The sequence below is a fragment of the Cavia porcellus genome, unplaced genomic scaffold (genome assembly GCF_034190915.1).
Source record: "Cavia porcellus strain 051 isolate PalLab524CR breed Dunkin Hartley unplaced genomic scaffold, mCavPor4.1 scaffold_7, whole genome shotgun sequence".
In the NCBI taxonomy this organism is placed as follows: Eukaryota; Metazoa; Chordata; class Mammalia; order Rodentia; family Caviidae; genus Cavia; species Cavia porcellus.
In genome coordinates, this window is record NW_026947490.1 from 5,241,088 (window position 1) to 5,255,915 (window position 14,828).

General features: G+C 42.9%; 1 long non-coding RNA gene across 2 annotated transcripts in view; it reads left to right on the plus strand.

Annotated features, from left to right (window-relative positions):
• LOC134476821 (uncharacterized) overlaps positions 1–14,828 on the plus strand; it is a 63,998-nt gene that overhangs the window by 33,677 nt on the left and 15,493 nt on the right. Inside the window, exon 3 of one of the 2 annotated variants that reach the window (XR_010048578.1) lies at positions 14,563–14,592. The exons of the other annotated variant lie outside the window; for it this stretch is intronic. This is a non-coding gene — a long non-coding RNA (uncharacterized LOC134476821). The remainder of the gene's footprint in view (positions 1–14,562; positions 14,593–14,828) is intronic. 2 annotated transcript variants of the gene reach the window in all.

Below are 14,828 nucleotides of genomic sequence, written 5' to 3' on the forward strand. Positions count from 1 at the left end.
ACTTCTGTGTGATTGAACCCAAGATTTTCGCTCTGAGTTACCTCCCCGCTCTTTTTATTTTGACCCAGGGTCTTGCAGAGTTGCTAAATTCCCTAGGCTAGGCTTCAACTTGGAATTCTGCCTTCACCTCCCAGAGTGCTGGGGTTAGAGGCAGGCGCCCCTTGCCTGGCTATTCAGTGCTCCTTTAGATTGATCTGACTGAGGAGCAGTTTTTTTGTTTTTTGTTTTGCTCTGACCTTTATCAGTAATTTGAGCCTGCCATTCCAATAGTTATTTATCTACATACCTTAATAACAGATAATGGTGCACTATCTCACCCCACCCTCCCTATACCAGGAATTTTGCCTATTCCTATTTCCAATTCTTTTTCCCTAATAAATTTTTCTAGTCTTAACTTGTGTTGTTCCTTACTCTTTGACTTTAGAGGATGCGAACTTGTCATATTTGACATCTAGAATTTGCCCTGTATTGGAAGGACCAGATGTATTGTAATAGATGGCTGGACACAAGGATATCTCCAATGGTTAGAAGGACATACAGATATGTGAGGCATATCTCAGGTCATCTAGCTTTGAAATGAATATCATTTACATTGCTTTCTTATGTCCTGTTTTATTCTGTTTTGAGTTTGATTTTACCCCCTTTAAAATAAGAAAAAAACGTATGCAAACCAATAAATGTAATACACTACATGACAGAAATAAGGACAAAGATCATATACTAATCTTAATAGACATTGGAAAAGCATTGACAAAGTCCAACATCTATTCGTAATAAAACACTACAGAGAAAAGGAAAAGAAGGTCTTTATTGCAATCTGATAAGAGCCATACTATGACAAACCAACAGCCAGGATCCACACTCAATGACCAAAATCTGAAACTTTTTACTGTAAAATCAGGAACAAAACAAGAATGACTGCTATCACTATTTATAAACAATAGAAACATTAACCAAAAACATTTATAAACAATAGAAACATTAACCAGCACAATTAGGCAAGAGAAGGAAAGAAAGAAAGAGACAGAGAAAGAAAGAAGAAAAAGTTTAAGAAAGAAAAAGTTCAATTATCCTGATTTCAGGATGACATATAACTCTACATTGAAGACCCCCAAAACGGCAAAGACTCCAACATTTAATAACCAAATTCAGTAGTGTAGCAGGATACAAAGTCAACACAAAAAATTAATAGCATTCCTGTACACAAGTAACAAATTCACTGAGAGAGAAATTAGGGAAACAGTACCTTTCACAGCATCAAGAAAAATGAAATAGCTGTCAATTTAATGAAGGAAGTGAAAGACTTTACATTAAAATTACAGTACTCTGGGGCTGGGGATTTAGCTCAGCGGCATAAGTGCCTGCCTTGCAAGCAGGCAGTCATGAGTTCAAACCCTGGTACCGATAAAAAGACGAAAAAGAAAAAAAAAAAAAAAAAACCAAAAAACTATAGTACTCCGAAAAAGAATATCAAAGAGGGTATCAGAAAATGGAATGACATTCACTGTTCTTGGTAGGCAGAAAAAATACACTGAAAATGATCACACTTCCAAAAATGGTTATATATATGTTTAATGCAGTCCCAGTCAAAATACCAATAGCACACCTCACAGAACTAGAGAAAATAATTCTAAAATTCATTTGCAACCAGGAAAGACTTTGACTTGAATAGCAAAAGTAATTCTAGGCAGCAAGGGCAAGGCAGGGGACATCACAATCTTGACTTTAAATTATGCTACAAAGCTGCCATGGTAAAAACAGCATGGTACTGGCAATGAAACATATCTGAAGATCAATGGAGCTGAATAGAATATGCAGAAACATTCCAAACACACTCAGCCACCTTATCATTGATAAAGGGGGAAAAACATTAACTGGAAGAAAGATAGCCTCTTTAATAAATTTTGCTTGGAAAACTGGCTTTCCATGTGCCAAAGACTAAATGTAGACTCATATCTCTCACCATGTACTACTAAAGTTGAAATGAATCAAAGATCTAAATATAAAAACAGAAACAATCTGTTGGAAGGTAGAATAGGTAAAGCTCTAGAAGATGTAGGTATAGGCAAAGGCTTTATAGACAACACTCTGATTGTATAGGGAATACTACAAAGAATGAACATCTGGTATCAGATCAAATCAAGAAGTTTTTGTACAACAAAAGACCACCCACAGATTGAAGAGACAAACCACAGAATGGATAATTAAGCAACTATTCCTCAGACAAAGGACTAACATCTAGAATATATATATATATATATATATATATATATATATATATATATAAAATCTTTCTGACACAGGGCTTCACTGTGCAGTTTAGGTTGGCCTTGAACTCATTTTTTAGCCCAGGCTGCTGTTGAATTCACAGTAATCCTCCTGCATCAGCCTCCTGAGTCCTCGGGTTACAGGCATGCACCATCATTCCCAGCATATACAACTTTAAAAAGTGAGGTCACTCCCCAAACTTTAAGACCTAATCATAAAATGGGCATCTGAAATGAGTATACACTTCTCAGATGAAGAAGTACAAACAGCAAATAGATACATGAAAAAATGTTTAACATCACAGGTCAAATGCAAATTAAAACAGTACTGAGATTGCATCTCACTACAGAATGAATGGGTGTTATCAAGAAGTCAATCAGCAACCAATGCTGGGAAAGTTATGGGGGGGTGGGGAGGAACTCCTCTCCACTGTTGTTATGAAGGTACACTGATACAAATACTGTGGAAATCGGTGTGGAATTTCCTCAAAACCTAAAAGTAGAGGTTCCGTTTGCCTCAGCTGTGTTTCCTGCTAGACATCTTCTGGAAAAGCATCAAACTACAATGAGATACCCATGCATACCCATTTTTATAGCAGCACAATTTATAATAGCTAAATCTTGGAAATGGCCTATATGCCCATCAACAAACAAATGGATAAAGAAAATGTGGTATTTATATGCAATGGAATACTACTTTGTCATAAATAAGGATAAATTTGAGTCATTTTTAGGTAAATAGATGCCCTCAAGACTACACTGTTGGGGCTGGGGATTTAGCTCAGCAGCATAAGTGCCTGCCTTGCAAGCAGGCAGTCGTGAGTTCAATCTCCGGTGAAAGACCAGAGAATTAAAGGTTAAAAACAAGATACTGTTTCTCAGCTAAAAACACAACTGGGCCTCATGACTCAGTCCTAACTCAGCCCTGCAGGAAGATCAAAAGAAAACATCTGCAAATGTGATGTGCTCTGGCTGCACTGTGTCAGGGAACTCAGAGATAAAACTTGCCGATTATGCTAATCAGGGTTGTAAAGTATGTCAAAAACAAACCACACGGGAACCAGGTATCCTAAAGATAAGTTGTGCAAAACAAGGCAGTTAATCAACTCTAACCTGCTGGTCACCCTTTGTGATCTGACCAATCACAAATCGCCAACTATCCCGCCCTAACTGCAATGATTGGCTTCTGTACCAAACGCTTGCTTTGCAGTTTTCACCCTTAAAAACACCAGCCTCGCTTCAATTCGGGGTTCTCCATTCCCCCCTATTTGGAGAACCCTGTGTGCACAGAAAATAAAACCCCTTTGTTCTTACATGAGAGCTGAGTCCTTGGGGTCTTCTTCGCGACACCGGTCTTGCACTGCTACCGATAAAAAGGAAAAAGACAAAAAAAAAAAAAAAAACCCTATACTATTTGCTAGAGTTATTTCCAAAAGATGAAAAATATTAACAAAAGATGAGAAATATAAAATAAAAAACGGCCTTTATTCTGAGAACACGGAGAGAGATGACCGGCACCCCCACTGCTGGCATCCGGTGATCTCTCCGGCGGACACGTGGCGTGGGGGCCTGTAAATAGCCTCGGTTTGGGGTGGAACCTAAGGCAGGCATTAGGGATACACAGGTAGCCCATTGGTCCTAGGTTTGGTGCCATATGTAAATTTCCAGGGGCGGGAAGATGGCGTCACAGGTAACTTCCTAGGGGCAGGGGAGATGGGGCTTCCTGCTTCCGGTTGTGGCTTTCCTGGCTACAGTGTCCTATCTGGGCCAAAACCCTTTCATATCCCGTCTTATGATTATTATTATGAAAAGGGGCGAAGATTTCTCTCTTTAACTACTTCCTGCTGGCAAAGGGCGCTGTTCTGGAGCCTAGGGGAGTAGACGGGATGAAGGTTGATGCTCAGGTAGATGCTGGTGCCAGGTGTTTTAGCCATGGTGAATGCGCGTATGTCAGACTGGAAAAACAAAGAGACAAGATGTTATGAGGAGACATGGCACTGTCATATTTAAGGACCCAGGTGAGGTAGAAGGAAAGGTGCCTTTGATTTAGACATATCATTCTATCAGGACCATGTTGAGGTAGAAACATTTCCACAGTAAGGCAGAATTCTGAAAATTAAACGTGGGGTTAGGAGGAGTGGAGTTATAAAAGGTGATTACTCCCCCATCTGAAAGCATAAAAGTTAAGACGGTAGGTTGGTGAGGCTTGTCTCTGGTATGCATGATGTTGGAGTCTGTAGGCAATACTGTTAAAGAGTCCTGCTGTAAAAATGATCATTAATAGAATGTAAGAAATTAGGAACCAAAATGGATAACAAAACATGACTTAGCCTGTTAACTGTGGCTGCGAGGCCTTTGTGAGACAGACACGGGTAGGCAACAGAAGATGAGGTGACCACTCAGAATGATCAGATTTAGGGCTGGAAGGGCACCTCTTAGCCTGAGTGATGTGAAACCAGGATGGCAGTCTAGCAACTTTGATTTAGGCATGGGTCACTGTAACCTGGTTGTAGTCCTTGGAATGATTTGCTGTAACAGAACTTTAGCAAGTATGAGAAAGGCTTTTATGTATCCTGAAAAAGTATAAACCAAGTGAGAAGACTGGGACCTGCACAAAATAGGCCCTGTTTGTAAATGGCATAGGTTGACCATCAATACCCTGTTATAGAGATTGAGGACTTAATATAGCAGCCTGAATACTCAGGAAGAACTCTGTATATATGGCCTCTATGTCCACACATATAGAGAATGTCTTACCTGAGACTGTAGTGCGACTTGGAATCTGAGACGGACACCCACAAAGGGGGCTGCTGGCCCTGAGTCTTCTCAGTCTTCAGCAGCGATTTTCTGTCGGTGACGAATCTGGCAGTGTCGACATTTCCTGTGAGGGCTATTACTTAGGATGACTTACCCACTCTCTGGTGGCTAGGACAGTCCAGTAGCCCTGGAGTAAGGTCTCAAAGAATGCCAGGATGGGGCATTTTGTTGCCCAATGTCTTCTGCTGCATTTGAGCGTGGTCCATGGAGGAGGCAGGCAGCTCCACCTTGTGTAGGTTTACCTGTCTCAGAACTCCAAGTGTCACAAGTGTTAAAAATATGAAAAACCATATTAAGATCTCTCTAAGGTTTGAAGGTCAAGTTTTGCCTTTTTGTTTGGGATTTGGACTATAGTAGAATTAAGTAAGTATGCAGGAATTTAATATTGGCATTTTGGATTAGAGAGCAGGCTTTATCTGGATGGCATATCGCTTTTTTTATAGGGTGACACGTAGAATTAACAAAGCTTTAGTCTGCCAAACAAGGCTTTAATGGAAACATTTTGCAGTAAAGGTTTAGCAATCTTATGAATAAATCAAAACTGATCTAATACTGTCAAATTCTGAACACATTTACTTTTAAGTTTATTTGCAGTAGTATGAACCAAGACAAATAAAATAAAACTTTAAAGGAAACTCTTGTCTTGAAATAGAGCTAGTGGTTCCCAGCAAAAAGGAATTTATAACCTTAGTTGTTAAACAGGAGATTGGTGAAGGCTTTGATTGATAAACAAGGCTGGTAAAATTATCAGGTGGCCAATAACCTTGATTAAATGGTTTGAGAATTGTAATAAAAAAGCATCTTTTGAGCGGAGCCAAATTGTAAAAAAAAGCATGCCTGAGCAGAGCCGCTGAGCTGCTGTTTCATGGTGCTCTGGCAGAGCACGCCCAGTGGGTAGGGCAAGCGCTGGGATGTAGCGCGCAGGGGCGGGCTCAGACTGCCGCCGGAAACGTGTAAGGTGGCAGGGGCGGCGATGACGGCACACAGGGGAGGGAGGGGCTGGGAGGCGGCCCGACACAGTGCACAAAGCTGGAACTGCTTGCAGGGCTCGAGGATTAGAAAGCCAATTTAGCAACACAGCTGGGTTTTGATCAGCTTCTTTTTGAGCTGCTTGCCACAGCTGATTCCGTTCTTGTGAGCTGAGAGTGGTATTTAGAATCCCGTAAACATCCTTAAAATGTAAATCATAACAATTAATAATAAATTTAAATTGCTGGATATAATTTTGTGGGTTAACAGAGAGGCTACCTAATTTAAGGGTAATCTGGGATAGATCAAAAAGGGAAAAAGGCACATGGATGTTAACAAGTCCCTCAGGGCCAGCTTGCTCCCGAAGCGGTAGCAGAGCCTGAGGAGATTCCGGAGCAGAGGGCCATTGAGCAGCCATCCTTCCGGTAGGCGCATGTGAGCAATCACCTGTAGAGCGGCTACAGAGCTGCTGCCGGTCACCCTGGGAAACAGGAGCAGATGGCATCTCACTGTGTGCCTTGCAGTGAGAGGACTGCTGTCGGCAGCACAATGAAGCGTCATGTGCACTGCAATAGGGCGGCTGTTGCAGTTCACAAGAGGAGCCACAAGGAGATGCCCGTTGACAGTGAGGGTCCTGGAAACATGGCGGTGCCCTGTCACGTGACCCAAAACATGGCGGCGCCTGGGAACATGGTGGCACCCTGTCACGTGACCCGAAACATGGCGGCGCCTGTCGCCATGTGGCCCTCCTGAACATGGCGGCGCCATGCCACGTGGCAGAGGGTTGCAACATGGCGACTGTTCCCGGCGCAAGCTGGAACAATCACGCGGCCTGCTGGAAGGACATAGCAACCGAGACCTAGTCTGGTGGGCGGGTGGTGAGAATGCTGTAGGGGATACAGAATTCTCAGGAGAGGAAGTCGGAGACTGCGAGGAAGTGCTAACAGAGGGATTAAAACTGCTGGAAGAGTTATGGGTCCCGGAAGGCAGAGAGGGAGACGATCGCACAGCAGGAGGTACCTGGGACGGAGAGGGATTAGAGCTGCTGAGAGAATCAGGCATAGGGGGAGGGGAGAGCGGCCCGGCGGGAGGTAACGGCAGGGAACGAGTTTGGTGGTAGGCAGGCGGCGGCCAAGAAAACACCGGAGGAACGTCCTCAAGCGAATCCTGAGGGCAGGGCGGAAAAGTTTGCGGCGCGGTAGAGTTAGCTAAAAGTATCTCCGCGGGAGCACAAGACTTAATGAGAGATGGGCGTGTTCTCAGAATAAGAAAGGCTTGGACATAAGGGAGTTCTAATAACTTGTTGCCAGCTTGACAAAAATCATACAAGTTCCTGAGAATGCAGGGGTCAAATGTTCCTTGCTGAGGCCAAGGCTTGCCGATAAGCGGGTAGGTTGGCCAGACCTCCTGGCAGTAAAAAGTTAGTTGTTTAGTTTTTATGGTACCTTTAATTTTCAGAGTACGTAAATTGGAAATTAGGCATTGTAAAGGCGTCTTTTGGGAGTTAGAAAATACGTTCCCCATGACTGATTCAGGCAAGAAAAAAACCGGAGGTCCATAACAAGTCGTCACTTATTTGTGGTACCACGCGGCAGCTAAGGTTCCAAAAACTCGTAAATTCCAGTCGTCACTGAGAAATTTAGGAGTGGAGCCTACATGGGGGCAGTAACAGTTTTGCCCATGAAAGCGCAAGGCTTTAAGGGAATTGAGGCGTTATTTCAGTGTGGGCGGTCCCAAAGATCCCTGCTTTGGGCTATCCAAACCCAAAGAACGTGAGAGATTTTGTGGACGCAGGTTTGCCCAGGAAGAACCCTGCCCTGGGCGGTCCTAAGGACGTGAAAATGCACAGACCCACACAGACGGGGAGAACACTCCACTGGGGCTGCCCAGTGCAAAAAGTTCCCTGGGGAGTGCTCACCTGAAATCAGTCTGGCCGATGCGGAGTGCAGGCGGCTGGTGACAGGGACGTTTTGGGAGAGGAAAAAGCTCAGGATTAATCCAGGATGTTATCTGGTTATCGGCTAGGAGACTCAACTGGGTGTGTGGCCCAAGAGTCAGTTGCCTGCCGATCGAGTCACGGCACCAAATGCTAGAGTTATTTCCAAAAGATGAAAAATATTAACAAAAGATGAGAAATATAAAATAAAAAGCGGCCTTTATTCTGAGAACATGGAGAGAGATGACCGGCACCCCCACTGCTGGCATCCGGTGATCTCTCCGGCGGACACGTGGCGTGGGGGCCTGTAAATAGCCTCGGTTTGGGGTGGAACCTAAGGCGGGCATTAGGGATACACAAGTAGCCCATTGGTCCTAGGTTTGGCGCCATATGTAAATTTCCAGGGGCGGGAAGATGGCATCACAGGTAACTTCCTAGGGGCAGGGGAGATGGGGCTCCCTGCTTCCGGTTGTGGCTTTCCTGGCTACAGTGTCCTATCTGGGCCAAAACCCTTTCACTATTAAGTGAAATAAATTAGACACACACATCTAAACATCACATTGCTTTTCTTGTTTTTAAGAAACTAAAAGGATAGATAAGGTGCAAAATGGAGTGTAGATGAGGAAAAATAGGAAAAACATATTCAAATGGGAAGGAGAACAAGGGAGATGGGAAGGGGAAAAATGGGATTCAGAAAAGAGGATGGAAGGGAAAAAGTATAAGCAAAGTTTTTATGAATGAGAAGGGGAGCAAGGGCTGAAGGGAGAGGAAGGGAATGAGAAAGAAGAACTGAAATATTATGCACGGAATGTCATCTTTATGACAAATACGTGCTAATAAAAAGACTTTTAAAAAGACTGGAAACTAAAATATCCATGTTGACCTACAATTAGTTTAAATTAATTACTGTGAAATCTAACTGGTTTCTTCAAATCTTTGGCCATATCTACCAAATAGTGTTACTGACTAAGGAATTTTTTTTTTTTTTTGTACCAGGAATCAAATTTGGGACCTTGAGCTTGCCAGACAGATGCTAACCCTAACCCCAGGCCCTGGGGACATGTTTTAGTTTGTCATCCTGCTGTGGCAAGATGATCAAGTGACATGTGACTTTTTGTCTTTTGCTACTAAAAACCTCAAAATGACTTTTGTGTGTCGCCACCAATTTCAAAATCTTGTAAAGAACTACTCTTTTTTTTGGTCTTTTTCCTTTTTGTCAGTACCGGGGATCAAACTCACAACTGCCTGCTTGCAAGGCAGGCGCTTATGCCGCTGAGCTAAATCCCCAGCCCCTAAATCTTGTAAAGAACTAAATGAGTGAGCATCACTTGACTTTAAATAAGGGTGAAAGAAGTTATAGTTTTTTTTAAGCTATCTTCCTAGAGGGCTGGTTTCACCCTGTAATTAGCTAATATACCAAGGCTCGAGTCTTGCTATAATTCCAGGGAGAAGGTGGAGGGTGTGGGCAGAGGAGCCTAATAACATTGCATAAACTGTCCTTGTGTTTTTTTAAAGCTAACTTCTCATTGCTTTTACATTGCAGCCTGTTCATATGAGCTGTACAACAGTCACCTCTATCACTCATTGTCTTACTCAGTTTTACATTAACAACACTATTTTTAAAGTTCCAGTTCATTGACAGAAATCTTATCACACGTGTTCACCTTGGGATCAGTTCCAATAGCTAACATACCCTGTAAAGTCATTCGATCAGGCTGAGTGAATGGGCAGTTGTAGTCACAGTGCCAGAGGGAACAAATGGGCATTGTCACATTGAACAGTTCTGCCTGGAAGGCTTCATTTGCTCTTGGGTGTCACAGATCATTGAATGTGATATCTGACCTTTCACCTTTGGGCTCATGCTAGGCCGTGTGGCAAATACCAGTAAAGCTTCATTTATTTCCCTTTAACAGTGCGAATCAGATTGCACTGCATTCCAGTGGACCTTTCAGTCCCACGTAAACCCCAGGATAGAAACTGTTGCTCTAGAACCTTCCACAAGACTGAGGTTAACTTCTTCTCAGATAAAGAGGTTGGCAGAGGGATGTGTAGAAATGCCAGGTGAGGAGCAGCCCAGGACCACAGAATTTCACTTGGGAAGGGATCTAGGTGGTTCTACTCTGACTTTGTGTGTGTGTGTGTGTGTGTGTGTGTGTGTGTGTGTGTGTAATCAGGAATCGAACTCAGGACTTTGTACTGGCCAGACAGGCACTGTGCTACTGAGCTATATCCCTGGGCCCAGTGGTTCTGCTCTGGAACCTCCAGAGTTGCCTTTTCCTTGGCGCCTTAACATGCTACTCCTTTCTTCATCCCAGCAATCAAGCAACTAAGTAGAAATATAACCAGCGAGTGAGAAGCGAGCTCTAACTAGCCGAGCATGGCTGCAGGAGACTGTTGACAGAGACCACAGTGAGGCAGTGCTGAGCAGCCTGCAGAAGCCGGCAATCGGCTTCCTTGCATCTTCCCAGGGCTAAGTGATTTGCCTGAGGAGCCAGCAGCAGGCTCGCAGAAAGCAGAGACAGAGTTCTCTCTCCATGCTGAGGGTCACAGTACAGGCCTGTGACACTGTGACAAGTCTGAAGGCAAGATAGCAGCACAGCTGAGGACAATGGCCCTCACACAGAACTGCAGGGCGATAACTGCCAACCTTAGAAATAAAACTGTTCTCTCACTTAGCAACAGTTTACTGCTTGGAATGTCTTTATTTCATTTTCACAAGGCCACTTACTTTTGTTTTGTTTTGTTTTTTGTCTTTTTCCTCTTTATCGGTACCAGGGATCGAACTCACGACTGCCTGCTTGCAAGGCAGGCGCTTATGCTGCTGAACTAAATCCCCAGCCCCAGCCACTCACGTTTGTGACCTTTAGCTGTTTGGCTGTTCTGTGACCTTTAGACTCTAACTTTTGTCTGCCTTGTCTTCTTCAAGGCACCTGGTATCCACGATTTCCTAGTCCTCTTTCCTCAGCATCTCCTGATTCTACACTCATGTGCTCTTCTCTCTCTCTCTCCCCCTTTTTCTCAGTTTCAGTGCAGACCCCCTCCTCGGCTTGTGAGTTCAATGTTGCTGTTCCTCACTGCTTTGTCCATCTCCCCTTAATTGATCACCCCAATAACAGCCGCTTCTCTGATGAATTCAGTTCATTGGTGTTATTTAGGCTGTGGCTCCCAAACTCGTCTTCAGCCTAGGTTTCTCTCCTGATGTCCACATTTTACAACCACAAATATACTGGAAAGGGGAGGGAGGCTTTTATCTCTAACTACTGTGTTCCTCACTTGAGAAGTGGCTCCAGGCCCAGACCATGTCCACAGCTAGTCCTGACCACAGGGAGCCTTTCAGTCTTCATCAGGGAGAGTCTGACGGGTGGGGGAAACTGTCTTCCCCACATCAGATTTGGTGACAATGGTGCATCACTGTGCTCTGGAGGGCTTTGCTGTCAAGGGCTCAGGCCTCCCGGGGCCAGCGTCGTTAGTCAAGGTGTCTGTATTCCCAGACCATTCGGAGGCCTGGCTACTGACAGTCCTGTAGAAGCACTAGTCTCTACTTTCACCTTTCTGCTCACGGCCCCTCTTCCTTTCCTGAAGTCCAGAAAGAGGCAGGAGTCTTTTGTTTAGATGACAGGACAGGGAAGCGGCCCTCCTTGCCTATACTTCATCTTTAGTCTATATTTCAGCGGAGCCATTCTGTGGAGAGAAAGGGGCCCAGGAGAGGGTGCCTCCCTTTACCTCTCACTCATTCTGCTGCAGTAAGTGAACGGAGGCTGGGTGGTGACTGCAGTTTGGCTGATTGTCCTAATTACTACCCAGACACGTGACTGCTGAGCACCGGTCAGCAGGCCGTTTCCATGCGAAAGTATGTCTCACTTGAACTGAAGGGAATTTTCCTGGTTTTTTTTTTGTTTTTTTTTTGTGTGTGTGTGTGTTTGGGGTTTGTTGAGCTTCTTGGATGTGTGAGTTTGAGTTTTCATTAAATTTGGAAAACACTGGTCATTCTTTTTTCTGTTACATCTGAGAGACAGAGAGAGAGAGAGAGACAGACAGACAGAGAGAGAGAGAGAGAGACACAGAGACAGAGAGAGAGAGAAAGAGAGAGAGAAACCAAAGAACAAAAAATGCATCAGGAAAATCTTTTAATTCTAAATTTATTGAGACATTATGAAACTGATACAAATCACCTTTGACCTCTACAATTACAAGAGGTGCTCAAAATGGTGGCCACTAGCTTCCAGACATTTATGAGTATGGTAAACTGCTGAAGTGTGTATATATTTTTTGGGCAGACTATATCTATATATCTATCATCTTTATTATCTACTTATCTATCTATCATCTATCATCTATCCATCTGTGAAGTTTTTATGAGTTATATTCATTCCACCCCCATCAAAACAAAAACAAAAACAAAACAAAACCAAAAATAAGAATTGGGCCCAATGGGGCACACCTATAATCCTAGAATTCACAAACCTACAAGCTTGAGGCCAGCCTGGGCTATATAAGGAATTCAAGATCAGCTTGAACTACACGATGAGACTCTGTTTCAATAAAAGGTTATATTCACTTTTTTAAAGGCTTTTTTCCTCCTCAGACTTTCATTTTAGGTACTTTCTGATGCTGTGTCTTGAAGTTCACTGCTATTTTCCTCTAATTAACTATTATCCCAAACTCAGTGTATTTTTCATGTTAGACATTGTAGAGGCAGCAACTCATCTGGAGGAATTTCACTAGCCTATTATTATTTTACACATTTTTAGAGGTGTAGAAAGCATGCATTAGCAATGCATAAAAACAATATTTAGAAACAGTAAAGTTGAATAGGCAAGCGGGTGGTTTTTGATTTGAAGAAGTTAATCTGTTTACATTATATGCAGGTCAAAAAGTGTTTCTTTTTCTTTAGTTCAAAGGAAAGTAAGTGATTCTTTGAGTATAGTTACTGATATGTTCTATAGCAGAATAAACTGTTTCTGGGTTGGAGGTAATAAAAGGTTATGAACCCACAATTGTAGGCTTTTCAGATTTCTTTCTCACTGCCACACTGAGAACACAGAATTGAGAGCTGAGTCACAGGGAGGCAGTAGAGGGGCATGTGTCCCCGTGTGTTTCTTATCCTGTTTTGAACACTGGCAAAACATCTTTGCAACTTCCAGAACAAACCAAAATAAAACATCATTCAAACCTGGGCCAGAGTCTTTATTTGACAACCCTAAGACACAGATCGGTTGTTGTCACTTGGCTTTATGAATACTGATTCTATTGATCATCTATCTGTGGCCCTTTGGGTATCCTTTATGTGTCTGTGTACCTTAGCCTACAGCTTCTAATGTGAGTGGCTGCACGTTCGTTGGGTGCAGGCCAGAAACTCCTGGGGATTAATGTTCTCTTGGGGCCAGCCTGTGACAGTGACTGGTGACCACAGGGTATAAATACTCCAGTTACTACTGTCTGGTCAGGATAATTCTGAGTCAGATGCTCAGTACCATTTTCCTGAGTTTTTCTATGAGATTGTGATTGATTTGCCCGCTTTGAGAGCTGGCTTGCTGGAAGCCTTCCTTTCTCTGTGTCATTTCCTTTCTATACTGGTGCTGTGCCTGAACTTCCCAGGAAAATTACATGCCCTCCAACTTCATCTTAGGATCTCCCCCTGGAAAGAATTAAACTAGGGTTGGTGGTGACATGGACCATGCAACAACCTTGTTACCACCTCCTGGCATCTTAAACTCCTCTCTGGCCTCTCAAGCAGTCAGTAAGATAAGCTGGGGACATTTCTACTCCTGTGACTCCTATAATGTGTTTTCTGAGCAAGTCCAGCGTATGGTAAACCCGGACACCCAGAATATTGCAGATTTGTTTCTGAGACTGTTAGACCACAAATCCGCTGGTGCAGTTGGAATGCAGGTTTCAGCTGTCACAAAGAACTGCTTCTGCTGATGTTTGGGTTTCATATCCACTTGTCTTTACCACAAACAGGGCATTCTTCTACTTTTGCAAAATTAGTGTCACAATAACTAATAAACAGTCAGAACACATATTTTGTACACGACAGTTGTGTGTTCTGTAAAACAGAGGTTCAACTTTTGTGTGACTCAGAGCTCCCTTAGTACCTACTGTAACATAGATTAAAATGTAGACGCCACCCCCAGAGTTTCCGAGCCAGTAGCCAGAGGCACTGGAGAGTACATTTCTTACAAGTTTCCAGGTGGTACTGAGTTTGCTGGTCCAGGGAGCACATTTTGAAAACCACTGACTTAAAGAATTTCAATGTTCTTCTCACCACTGGTTTAGACAATTACACCTTTTAGCCTCTGTTCCTTTCATGTGATCTAGTATGTTATAAACCATTGTGCATGATGATACTCTGTCTCATAGACTAACAATATTTTTTTCTTTCTTTTTTGTTATCGGTACTGGGATCAAACTCACGACCACGTGCTTGCTTATTAGTGATGGTACGCTATTTAGAATTTTCAGCCTACATGTGTCCTAATCAGCAGTTATCACATTATCTGGTCCTTTACTTCATTGTCAAGATGTTAATTTTTTTTTTTTTTTTGGCTTTTTCGTTTTTACCGATACCAGGGATTGAACTCACGACTGCCTGCTATCAAGGTAGGCGCTTATGCCACTGACCTAAATCCCCAGCCCTGTCAAGATGTTAATTTAAGCACAGGCAGGAATTTCATTCTTTCAGATATAAAACATAGTATATCTAAATATATTGAAAATATAGTACCATTTCTATCAAAGTTGTGAAGTTTAGGATTTTTAAAAAATTTTATTTTAGAACAAAACAAATAAAAAAGACTAAAAACAATGGTGCAGAATTTCACATCAACATCATAGGA